Source organism: Arachis ipaensis, chromosome B8, assembly GCF_059453495.1.
Source record: "Arachis ipaensis isolate K30076 ecotype BB chromosome B8, ASM5945349v1, whole genome shotgun sequence".
Lineage (NCBI taxonomy): Eukaryota > Viridiplantae > Streptophyta > Magnoliopsida > Fabales > Fabaceae > Arachis > Arachis ipaensis.
In genome coordinates, this window is record NC_142443.1 from 115,536,733 (window position 1) to 115,547,770 (window position 11,038).

Genomic DNA, 11,038 nt, shown 5'->3' on the forward strand with positions numbered 1-11,038 from the left:
TCTTTCCTCCTCAAAAGCTGAGCTAGCTTAGAGCTGATGTTCAAACCTTCAGACAAAAAGAAGGTGAATTCCTCTATGAAGCTTGGGAAAGATACAAACAGCTGACCAAAAAGTGTCCTTCTGACATGCTTTCAGAATGGACCATCTTGGATATATTCTATGATGGTTTATCTGAGCTATCAAAGATGTCATTGGATACTTCTGCAGGTGGATCCATTCACCTAAAGAAAACGCCTGCAGAAGCTTAAGAACTCATTGACATGGTTGCTAATAACCAGTTCATGTACACTTCTGAAAGGAATCCTGTGAGTAATGGGACGCCTCAGAAGAAGGGAGTTCTTGAAGTTGATACTATGAATGCCATATTGGCTCAGAACAAAATATTGACTCAGCAAGTCAATATGATTTCTCAGAGTCTGAATGGAATGCAAGCTGCATCCAACAGTACTCAAGAGGCTTCTTATGAAGAAAAAGCTTATGATCCTGAGAATCCTGCAATAGCAGAGGTAAATTACATGGGTGAACCATATGGAAACACCTATAATCCATCATGGAGAAATCATCCAAATCTCTCATAGAAGGATCAAAGGCCTCAACAAGGCTTTAATAATGGTGGAAGAAACAGGTTTAACAATAATAAACCTTTTCCATCATCCACTCAGCAATAGACAGAGAACTCTGAACAAAATACCTCTAATTTAGCAAACTTAGTCTCTGATATATCCAAGGCCACTGTAAGTTTCATGAATGAAACAAGATCTTCCATTAGAAATTTGGAAGCACAAGTGGGCCAGCTGAGTAAAAGGATCACTGAAATCCCTCCTAGTACTCTCCCAAGCAATACAGAAGAGAATCCAAAAGGAGAGTGCAAGGCCATTGACATAAGCACCATGGCCAAACCTGTAAGGAAAGGAGAGGACGTGAATCCCAAGGAGGAAGACCTCCTGGGACGTCCAGTGATCAATAAGGAGCTTCCCTCTGAGGAACCAAAGGACTCTGAAGCATAGTTGTAAAAACCGGACCGGACCGGCCGGTTCGACCGGAAAACCGGTGAACCGGACCCTATACCGGTCCGGTCCAGTGTTTGAACCGTACAAAGAATTGAACCGGTCAAACTCGGTGTGAACCGGTACGAACCGGTCAAAACCGGTGCGAACCGGTCAAAACCGGTGAGGTGGTCTGACCGAACCGTTTGGAAGAAAATATTTCCAAAATGCTTGAGGTAGGGTTCGAACCCTTGTCCTCAAGGAAACCAAAATGCTCCACAACCACCAGACCATTATGTTTTCTATTAAAACATATGCAAATTATAATACATATAGATATCTTCTATCAAATAGTTTACTTTTATTTAATTTATTTTAATTTTAATTATAAATTCACTCCTTCTTAAATTAATTATATTTTTATTTAACAATAATGATAAACTCACTTATTTTTTTATAATTATATAATATCTATTAATATTATTTTTTAATAAATACTTGTAGTATATAATAGTATAAAAGATATAAACTAATTAATAAATGATTAAAATTTAAAAATAATAGTTATTTTAATATAAAAACAAAATAAAAATATTTATGATAGAGTAAAAATAATAAAATATTTATTGTTCATGTTCCATATTATTTTAAAATAACTTGATATTTTAAAATGTTAGTAAAAATATGTATTTTAAATTTTAATTTTAAACTTTTAACTATTTTTTATTTTTTATTTACATAGGACCGAGTCAACCGGTTCAACCAGTAACCCAGCGGTTGAACCAGTGACCCAGTGACCCAGTGACCTGACCGGTTCGATCACCGGGTCGGTTCTGACAACTATGCTCTGAAGCTCATCTAGAGACCATAGAGATTCCATTGAACCTCCTTATGCCATTCATGAGCTCTGATGAGTATTCCTCTTCTGAAGAGAATGAGGATGTTACTGAAGAGCAAGCTGCCAAGTTCCTTGGTGCAATCATGAAGCTAAATGCCAAATTATTTGGCATTGATACTTGGGAAGATGAACCTCCCTTGTTCACCAATGAACTAAGTGATCTGGATCAACTGACATTGCCTCAGAAGAGACAGGATCCTGGAAAGTTCATAGTATCTTTTACCATAGGCACCATGATCTTTAAGGCTCTGTGTGACCTTGGTTCAGGGATAAACCTCATGCCCCTCTCTATAATAGAGAAACTGGGAATCTATGGGGTACAAGCTGCTAAAATCTCATTAGAGATGGCAGACAATTCAAGAAAACAGGCTTATGGACAAGTAGAGGACGTGTTAGTAAAGGTTGAAGGCCTTTACATCCCTGCTGATTTCATAGTCCTGGATACTGGAAAGGAAGAGGATGAATCCCTCATCCTAGGAAGACCTTTCCTAGCCACAGCAAGAGCTGTGATTGATGTGGACAGAGGAGAATTGATCCTTCAATTAAATGAGGACAACCTTGTGTTTACAACTCAAGGATCTCTCTCTGCATCCATGGAGAGGAAGCATAAAAAGCTTCTCTCAAAGCAGAGTCAAACAAAGCCCCCACAGTCAAACTCTAAGTTTGGTGTTGGGAGGCCACAACCAAACTCTAAGTTTGGTGTCAAACCCCCATATCCAAACTCTAAGTTTGGTGTTGGGAGGTTTCAACAAAGCTCTGCACATCTATGAGGCTCCATGAGAGCCCACTGTCAAGCTATTGACATTAAAGAAGCGCTTGTTGGGAGGCAACCCAATGTTTATCTAATTATATTTTTCTTAGTTATATGTCTTTATAGGTTCATGATCATGTGGAGTCACAAAATAAATAAAAAAAATTGAAAACGGAATCCAAAACAGCAGAAGAAAAATCACACCCTGGAGGAAGACCTTACTGGCCTTTAAACGCCAGTAAGAAGCATGTTTTGGGCGTTCAACGCCAGAACAGAGCATGGTTCTGGCGCTGAACGCCCAGAACAAGCATGGTTCTGGCGTTCAACGCCAGAAATAGGCTAAAAATGGGCGTTCAACGCCCAGAACAAGCACCAACCTGGCGCTGAACGCCCAGAGTTGTGTGCAAGGGCATTTTACATGCCTAATTTGGTGCAAGGTTGTAAATCCTTGAACACCTCAGGATCTGTGGACCCCACAGGATCACCTCAGGATCTGTGGACCCCATAGGATCCCCACCTACCTCCACTCACTTCTTCTCACCCATCTTTCACACAATCCCATAAACACTCTTCCCCAAAACCCTTCACCAATCACCTCAATCTCTCTTCCCCATCACCTCTTCACCACTCATATCCATCTACTCTTCCCCATAAACCTACCTCATAAACTCCACCTACCTTCAAAATTCAAAATCAATTTCCCACCCAAACCCACCCTAAATGGCCGAACCTTCACCCCCCCTCCCATCCCTATATATAACCCTCCATTCTTCCTCATTTTCACACAACACAACCCTCTCTTCTCTTCTTGGCCGAAACACAACCCCTTCTCCCTCTCTTCCACTTCTTCTTCTTCTTCATCTATTCTTTCTTCTCTTGCTCGAGGGCGAGCAAAATTCTAAGTTTGGTGTGGTAAAAGCATAAGCTTTTTGTTTTTCCATTACCATTGATGGCACCTAAGACCGGAGAATCCTCTAGAAAAGGGAAAGGGAAGACAAAAGCTTCCACCTCCGAGTCATGGGAGATGGAAAGGTTCATCTCCAAAGCCCATCAAGACCACTTCTATGATGTTGTGGCCAAGAAGAAGGTGATCCCCGAGGTCCCTTTCAAACTCAAAAGAAATGAGTATCTGGAGATCCGACATGAAATTCAAAGAAGAGGTTGGGAAGTTCTAACAAACCCCATCCAACAAGTCGGCATCCTAATGGTTCAAGAGTTCTATGCTAATGCATAGATCACTAGGAACCATGATCAAAGTAAGAACCCGAACCCAAAGAATTATCTCACCATGGTTCGGGGGAAATACTTAGATTTTAGTCCGGAAAATGTGAGGTTGGCGTTCAACTTGCCAAACATGGAAGAGAACGCACGCCCCTACACAAGGAGAGTCAACTTTGATCAAAGGTTGGACCAAGTCCTCATGGACATATGTGTAGAAGGAGCTCAATGGAAGATTGACTCAAAAGGCAAACCGGTTCAACTAAGAAGACTGGACCTTAAGCCTGTAGCTAGAGGATGGTTGGAGTTCATTCAATGCTCAATCATTCCCACTAGCAACCGGTCTGAAGTTACTATAGACCGGGCCATCATGATCCATAGCATCATAATTGGAGAAGAGGTGGAAGTTCATGAGATTATACCTCAAGAACTCTACAAGGTGGCTGACAAGTCCTCCACTATGGCAAGGTTAGCCTTTCCTCACCTCATTTGCCACCTATGCAATTCGGCTGGGATTGACATAGAGGGAGATATCCTTATTAAAGAGGACAAGCCCATCACTAAGAAAAAGATGGAGCAAGCAAGAGAGCCCATTCATGGAGCTCAAGAGGCGCATGAATCTCATCACCATGAGATCCCGGAGATGCCTCAAATGCATTTTCCTCCACAAAACTATTGGGAGCAAATCAATATCTCCCTAGGAGAATTAAGTTCCAACATGGGACAATTAAGGGTGGAACATCAAGAGCACTCCATCATCCTTCATGAAATAAGAGAAGATCAAAAAGCAATGAGGGAGGAGCAACAAAGACAAGGAAGAGACATAGAAGAGCTCAAGGACATCATTGGTTCCTCAAGAAGGAAACGCCACCATCACTAAGGTGGATTCATTCCTTGTTCCTATTTCTTCTGTTTTTCGTTTTCTATGTTATGTGCTTATCTATGTTTGTGTATTATTGCGTGATCATTAGTAGTTAGTAACTATGTCTTAAAGTTATGAATGTCCTATGAATCCATCACCTCTCTTAAATAAAAACTGTTTTAATTCAAAAGAACAAGAAGTACATGAGTTTCAAATTTATCCTTGAACTTAGTTTAATTATATTGATGTGGTGACAATGCTTCTTGTTTTCTGAATGTACGCTTGAACAGTACATATGTCTTTTGAAGTTGTTGTTTAAAAATGTTAAATATGTTGGCTCTTGAAAGAATGATAACTAGGAAACATGTTATTTGATAATCTGAAAAATCATAAAAATGATTCTTGAAGCAAGAAAAAGCAGCAAAGAACAAAGCTTGCAGAAAAAAAAAATAATAGGCGAAAAAAAAATAGAAAAAGCAAGCAGAAAAAGCCAAAAGCTCTTAAAACCAAGAGGCAAGAGCAAAAAGCCAATAACCCTTAAAACCAAAAGGCAAGGGCAAATAAAAAGGATCCCAAGGCTTTGAGCATCAGTGGATAGGAGGGCCTAAAGGAATAAAATCCTGGTCTAAGTGGCTAAACCAAGCTGTCCCTAACCATGTGCTTGTGGCGTGAAGGTGTCAAGTGAAAACTTGAGACTGAGCGGTTAAAGTCAAGGTCCAAAGCAAAAAAAGAGTGTGCTTAAGAACCCTGGACACCTCTAATTGGGGACTTTAGCAAAGCTGAGTGACAATCTGAATAGGTTCACCCAATTATGTGTCTGTGGCATTTATGTATCCGGTGGTAATACTGGAAAACAAAGTGCTTAGGGCCACGGCCAAGACTCATAAAATAGCTGTGTTCAAGAATCATCATACTGAACTAGGAGAATCAATAACACTATCTGAACTCTGAGTTCCTATAGATGCCAATCATTCTGAACCTCAATGGATAAAGTGAGATGCCAAAACTATTCAAGAGGCAAAAAGCTACAAGTCCCGCTCATCTGATTGGAGCTATGTTTCATTGATAGTTTGGAATTTATAGTATATTCTCTTCTTTTTATCCTATTTGATTTTCAGTTGCTTGGGGACAAGCAACAATTTAAGTTTAGTGTTGTGATGAGCGGATAATTTATACGCTTTTTGGCATTGTTTTTAGTAGGATCTAGTTACTTTTAGGGATGTTTTCATTAGTTTTTATGTTAAATTCATATTTCTGGACTTTACTATGAGTTTGTGTGTTTTTCTGTGATTTCAGGTATTTTCTGGCTGAAATTGAGGGACTTGAGCAAAAATCAGATTCAGAGGATGAAGAAAGACTGCTGATGCTGTTGGATTCTGACCTCCCTGCACTCAAAGTAGATTTTCTGGAGCTACAGAACTCAATATGGCGCGCTTCCAATTGCGTTGGAAAGTAGACATCCAGGGCTTTCCAGCAATGTTTAATAGTCCATACTTTGGCCGAGTTTAGACGACGTAAAAGGGCGTTGAACGCCAGTTCTACGCTGCTGTCTGGAGTTAAACGCCAGAAACAAGTCACAAACCATAGTTGAACGCCAGAAATATGTTACAACCTGGCGTTCAACTCCAGAAAGAGCCTCTGCACGTGTAACATTCAAGCTCAGCCCAAGCACACACCAAGTGGGCCCCAGAAGTGGATTTATGCATCAATTACTTACTTCTGTAAACCCTAGTAACTAGTTTAGTATAAATAGGACCTTTTTACTATTGTATTGGACATCCTGGATTGTATTTTGATCCTGTGATCACGTTTTGGGGGCTGGCCATCTCGGCCATGCCTGGACCTTTCACTTATGTATTTTCAAACGGTAGAGTTTCTGCACTCCATAGATTAAGGTGTGGAGCTCTGCTGTTCCTCAAAGATTAATGCAAAGTACTACTATTTTCTATTCAATTCAATTTATTCCGCTTCTAAGATATTCATTCACACTTCAACCTGAATGTGATGAACGTGACAATCATCATCATTCCCTATGAACGCGTGCCTGACAACCACTTCCGTTCTACATTAGATTGAATGAGTATCTCTTAGATCTCTTAATCAGAATCTTCGTGGTGTAAGCTAGAATGATGGCGGCATTCAAGAGAATCCGGAAAGTCTAAACCTTGTCTGTGGTATTTCGAGTAGGATTCAATGATTGAATGACTGTGACGAGCTTCAAACTCGCGAGTGCTGGGCGTAGTGACAGACGCAAAAGGAGGGTGAATCCTATTCCAGCATGATCGAGAACCTCAGATGATTAGCCATGCCGTGACAGGGCATCTTGGACCATTTTCACAAGAGGAGGGGATGTAGCCACTGACAACAGTGATGCCCTTGCATAAAGCTAGCCATGGAAAGGAGTAAGACTGATTGGATGAAGACAGCAGGAAAGCAGAGGTTCAGAGGAATGATTGCATCTCCATACGCTTATCTGAAATTCTCACCAATGATTTACATAAGTATTTCTATCCTTATTTTAGTATTAATTTCGAAAACTATATCACTATTTTATATCCGCCTGACTGAGATTTACAAGGTGACCATAGCTTGCTTCATACCAACAATCTCCGTGGGATTCGACCCTTACTCACGTAAGGTATTACTTGGACGACCCAGTGCACTTGCTAGTTAGTTATGCGAAGTTGTGAAGATATGTTTAGACCATGGTTCTGTGCATCCGTTTTTGGTGCCATTGCCAGGGAATCAATTTCGAACAACAATTCACAACCTGAGTAACAATTTCGCATACCAATTACAGAAGGAGATCCTTGAGTTTTAAAATCAAGGTTGTCCTCATTCAGTTGAAGGACCAACTCTCCTCTGTCCACATCAATCACAACTCTTGCTGTGGCTAAGAAGGATCTTCCAAGGATGATGGATTCATTCTCATCCTTCCCAGTGTCTAGGATTATGAAATCAGCAGGGATGTAAAATCCTTCAACCTTTACTAACACGTCCTCTACTAGTCCATAAGCCTGTTTTCTTGAGTTGTCTGCCATCTCTAATGAGATTCTGGCAGCTTGCACCTCATAGATCCCAAGTTTCTCCATTACAGAGAGTGGCATAAGGTTAATGCCTGACCCCAGGTCACACAGAGCCTTCTCAAAGGTCATGGTGCCTATGTTACAGGGAATTAGGAATTTACCAGGGTCCTGTTTCTTTTGAGGTAGAGTTTGCTGAACCAAGGCATTTAGTTCCTTGATGAGCAATGGAGGTTCATCCTCCCAAGTCTCATTACCAAATAGTTTGGCATTCAGCTTCATGATTGCTCCTAAATATTGAGCAACTTGCTCTTCAGTAATATCTTCATCTTCTTCAGAAGATGAATAGTCATCAGAGCTCATGAATGGTAAAAAGAGGTTCAATGGAATCTCTATGGTCTCTAGATGAGCCTCAGATTCCTTTGGTTTCTCAAAGGAAAACTCCTTATTGGTCAGTGAACGTCCCAGGAGGTCTTCCTCACTAGGATTCACGTCCTCCTTCTCCTCTTTGGGTTCGGCCACACCAAGCAAGGTAATGGCCTTGCACTCTCTTTTTGGATTTTCTTCTATATTGCTTGGGAGAGTACTAGGAGGAGTTTCAGTGACTCTTTTACTCAGCTGGCCCACTTGTGTCTCCAAATTTCTAATGGAGGACCTTATTTCATTCATGAAACTTAGAGTGGCCTTAGATAGATCAGAGACTATATTTGCTAAGCTAGATGTATTCTGCTAGAATTATCTGTCTGTTGCTGAGTGGATGATGGAAAAGGCTTGCTATTGCTAAACCTGTTTCTTCCACCATTATTAAAGCCTTGTTGAGGCTTTTGTTGATCCTTCCATGAGAAATTTGGATGATTTCTCCATGAGGGATTATAGGTATTTCCATAGGGTTCCCCCATGTAATTCACCTCTGCTATTGCAGGGTTCTCAAGACCATAAGCTTCTTCTTCAGAAGATGCCTCTTGAGTACTGTTGGATGCAGCTTGCAATCCATTCAGACTCTGAGAAATCATATTGACTTGCTGAGTCAATATTTTATTCTGAGCCAATATGGCATTCAGAGTATCAATTTCAAGAACTTCCTTCCTCTGAGGCGTCCCATTACTCACAGGATTCCTTTCAGAAGTGTACATGAACTGGTTATTTGCAACCATGTTAATGAGTTCTTGAGCTTCTGCAAGCATTTTCTTTAGGTGAATGGATCTACCTGTAGAATGGTCCAATGACATCTTTGATAATTCAGACAGACCATCATAGAATATATCCAGGATGGTCCATTCTGAAAGCATGTCAAAAGGACACTTTTTGGTCAGTTGCTTATATCTCTCCCAAGCTTCATAGAGGGATTCACCTTCTTTCTGTTTGAAGGTTTGAACATCCACTCTAAGCTTGCTAAGCTTTTGAGGAGGAAAGAACTTGGCTAAAAAAGCTGTGACCAGCTTATCCCAAGAGTTCAGGCTATCTTTAGGTTGAGAGTCCAACCATATTCTAGCTCTGTCTCTTACAGCAAATGGAAAAAGCATAAGCCTGTAGACGTCGGGATCAACCCCATTGGTCTTAACAGTATCACAGATCTGCAAGAATTCAGTTATGAATTGAAAAGGATTTTCTGATGAAAATCCATGAAACTTGCAATTCTGTTACATCAGAGAAACTAATTGAGGCTTTAGCTCAAATTTGTTTGCTCCAATGGCAGGGATTGAGATGCTTCTTCCATGTAAGTTGGAATTTGGTGCAGTAAAGTCACCAAGCATCTTCCTTGCACCTCCACCATTGTTATTGGTTTCGGCCATCTCAACTTCTTTTTCGAAAATTTTAGTAAAGTCCTCTTCAGAGTGTTGTGTTTTAGCTTCTCTTAGCTTCCTCTTCAGAGTCCTTTCAGGTTCAGGATCAGCTTCAACAAGAATGTTCTTATCCTTGTTCCTGCTCATATGAAAAAGAAGAGAACAGAAAAGAAGAGGAATCCTCTATGTCACAGTATAGAGATTCCTTTATGTGAGTAGAAGAGGAGAAGAATAGGAGAGTAGAATGGAGAAGAGAGCGATGAAGAATTTGAATTTCAAATTAAAATAAAAGAAAAATATTTTTGTTTTTATTAAATTAATTAATTAGAATTCGAAAATATAAAAAGAAATAAAATAAAATTGAAATTTAAAACAATTAGTTAATTAAAACGAATTTTGAAAAAAAAATTAGTGATTTTCGAAAATTGGAGAGAGAAAAGTAGTTAGGAGTTTTGAAAAAGATATGATTGAAATAGAAAACTTTTAAAATCAAACAAAAAGTCTAGTAGTTAATTGAAAAAGATTTGAAAATCAATTTTTGAAAAGATAAGAAGTTAGAAAGGATTTTGAAATTTGATTTTTGAAAAAGGTATGATTGAAATGATTGAAATTATTTTGAAAAATATTTGATTGAGAAGATATGATTGCGATTTATTAAAAAAAAGATATGATTGAAGAAAAAATTAAAAAGATTTGATTTTGAAAAAGATTTTGAAATTAGCAATCAAAAATATATGATTGAAAATTAAAAAGATATGATTTTGAAAATTAAAGTTGATTACTTGACTAACAAGAAACAAAAAGATATGATTTTAAAATTTAAAGATTGAACCTTTCTTAATAGGCAAGTAACAACTTGAAATTTTTGAATCTAAAAATTAAATGTTAGTAAGATTTTCGAAAATATGAAGTAAGAATAGGAAAAATATTTTAAAAATCAATTTTTTTAAAAAAATTTCGAAAATATATAAAAATAAATTAAAAATATTTAATTTTTGAAAAAGATTTGAAAAGATAGAATTTTGAAATTGAAATTTATGAGTAAAACAAGGAAAGATATATTTTTTATTTTTGAATTTTTAATGAAGAAAGAGAAAAATAACCAAAAGACTCAAAACATGAAAATTATGAATCAAAACACATGATGCATGCAAGAACACTTTAAATGTCAAGATGAACACCAAGAACTTATTTTTGAAAATTTTTTTGAAAAAGAAAAACATACAAGACACCAAACTTAAAAATTTTCAAACTTTAGACACTAACAAATTGAGAATGCAAATGAAAAACAAGAAAAGACACCAAACAAGAAATTTTAAAGATCAAACAAGAAGACTTACCAAGAACAACTTGAAGATCATGAAGAATGCAATGCATGAATTTTCGAAAAATGCAAGAAAGAGATAAACATGCAATTGACACTAAACTTAAAAACTGATACAAGACTTAAACAAGAAACATCAAATTATTTTTGATTTTATGATTTTATTAAAATTTTTTGTATTTTTTCGAAAAT

At 38.2% G+C, this 11,038-nt stretch overlaps 1 non-coding gene across 1 annotated transcript; it reads left to right on the top strand.

Annotated features, from left to right (window-relative positions):
* The first annotated feature begins 9,021 nt into the window (after positions 1 to 9,021).
* LOC148549341 (small nucleolar RNA R71) lies at positions 9,022 to 9,129 on the top strand. The gene has a single exon (XR_015897175.1). It is a non-coding gene; the product is annotated as a small nucleolar RNA R71 (small nucleolar RNA).
* Positions 9,130 to 11,038: the final 1,909 nt, after the last annotated feature.